Genomic DNA, 2,500 nt, shown 5'->3' on the forward strand with positions numbered 1-2,500 from the left:
AAGAGCATGGAAAATTTCCACTGGAGATATCAGAACTCGCTGGCAACTCCTGTGAAGTGTTAATTTTAGCTTTCAATGACCGATGCCCTTGTATAATTTAAGGGGTCAGGTGGAGCATGAACCAAAGCCAAAGATTACTCACTCAGAGTGGTTTCCTTTCCTACAGACGCTTGCTATTTACACATTGACTTGGAGAGACAATCTCTGCCGTTTTGAGACTTGTCTGAGAATCGTGAGCTACTCTTAAAAATATTAGTGATCTGTCCTAGCAACCAACTTTCCCAGAGTTCATGCATTAAACATGACTGTGACTTACAAATGCTAAAAGGCTATAGCAATAACTATAAAATAAATACACATGGGGCAGCACCTGTGGCTCAGTGGGTAGGGCGCCAGCCCCATATACAGAGGGTGGCGGGTTTGAATCTGGCCCTGGCCAAATCGCAACAACAAAAAAACATAACCAGGCATTGTGGCAGGTACCTGTAGTCCCAGCTACTTGGGAGGCTGAGGCAAGAGAATTGCCTAAGCTCAAGAGTTGGAGGTTGCTGTGAGCTGAGATGCCACAGCACTCTACCGAGGGTGATAAAAAAAACAAAAACAAAAACAAAAACACATATGGCCTTAGATATTCTGAGCTGAAAGGTACATAGGTTGAATGTCAATTATTTGAATTAAGGACATGAATATTGGGGCAGCACCTGTAGCTCAAAAGGGTAGGACGCAGGCCCCATATGCTGGAGGGGGCAGGTTCAAACTCAGCCCTGGCAAAAAAAAAAAAAAAAAGGACATGAATATTCACAGGGGTTTCCATGTTTTTGCCCCGTTTTCCTTTTTTGTATCCTGGTAGGAGATGAACTTCCATTCTGAACACACAAGAAGTGCTGGAAATATAACACTGGCATGACATCGAAGGGTGAATAGATAGTTAGCAAGGGAGAAATGTCTCCTTATGGAAGTATTCTGACTAATACAAAAGAAAGGCTGATGGAACTAGGATCAAGAGAGCATATACCCTTTATAAAATAGTCTTTCTAAAAACATCAACTCTGAATCTGATTCATACTCTAGCTAGATGTTCTAGCTACCACTTTTCAGGAAATCCAGGGAGGGAGAAGTAGGTAAATCAGGGGATGCTACCCACATATCCAGAATGTGGGAAATGATGGGAAAGGTAACTGAGTTTTTCTGACAGATAGAAATGGCAAAAGGAAAAAAGTGGAAAGGAAGGGAGTCTGTAGATGAAGAGGGAATTGAGAGGCAGATCAACCGTATGCGAAGTGGGGACCTCGTCTGCATCTTGATTCAGGAGAAAGTATCAGAAAATCAGGAAGATGTGAAGACTGACTGGATGTCTGATGCTATGAAAGCACTAGTGTCAACTTTGTAGGTGCCATGGATGTTCATATAAGGTATTTCATTTTTAAGAAATAGTAATATAGGGTGGTGCCTGTGGCGCAAAGGAGTGGGGCACCGGCCCCATATACTGGAGGTGGTGGGTTCAAACCCAGCCCCGGCCAAAAACTGCAAAAAAAAGAAATAGTAATATAAAGTATTTTAAGAAAAAAAGTCCTATTGCTTAGAAACACACATGAGATAATTTACAAATGAAAAAGAATGTATCTGAAACTGAAAGTGTAAGTCAGGGTCTTTCAAGAATTTTTAGTCCTCTAGGATAACCCCAGAACTTGACAGATGTGTATCTATTGTTCTGCCGTCTCCCATCTGACCCCAGGAGTCACGGACCAAAGGAGGCACAGCTGCAGAGCGGGCTCCTCCAGCCCCTTGGCCTCCTCAGCAGGACAGTCTCAGCTGGGGGTCTCTTTCTGTGTCTCCACCCCCCACACACACCCTTCTGTGAACTCTGACTTTACTTGGTCAGCTATGTCTTGACATATAACGGGGAGCAGGGTGATCCACATCATTGGCCGGGCTCATTGCAAAATAAAAACGTGAAGCCCTTGTTCAAAAAGCAGGGGGAAAGTGACATTGAAATTGCTTTTCTTTTTTTTGAAACAAGAGTCTTGCTCTGTTGCTTGGGCTAGAGTGCAGTGGCATCATCGTAGCTGACTGCAACCTCAAACTCCTGGGCTCAAGTGATCCTCTTATCTCAGGTCCCTCAGCAGCTGGGCTAGTTTTTCTATTTTTGGTAGAGATGGGGTGTCACTCTTGCTCAGGCGGGTCTCAAACTCCTGAGTTCAAGCCATTCTCCTGCCTTGGCTTCCCAGAGTGCTAGGATTATAGACATGAGCCACTGGGCCTGGCTGAAGTTGCTAAAATTTAACATGTTTTCCTTTCTCCTTTCCTCAGTGATCTCTCTCTTGTCTTGCCATGGTGGGTGGTTTAGTGGGAGTTTTTCTTTGATTTGTTGGTTTGTTTTTTGTAGTTTTTTTTTTTTTTTTTTTCTATTTAACATCACTTTCCCTTCAGTATGAGGATGGGGTAATAGTTAGCAAGGGGAAATTTCAAGGCAGATACAGACCATCCCAGGTGCCCAAAG

This window comes from Otolemur garnettii, unplaced genomic scaffold (assembly GCF_000181295.1).
Source record: "Otolemur garnettii isolate 467f Iridium unplaced genomic scaffold, OtoGar3 scaffold00180, whole genome shotgun sequence".
NCBI classification, from domain to species: domain Eukaryota; kingdom Metazoa; phylum Chordata; class Mammalia; order Primates; family Galagidae; genus Otolemur; species Otolemur garnettii.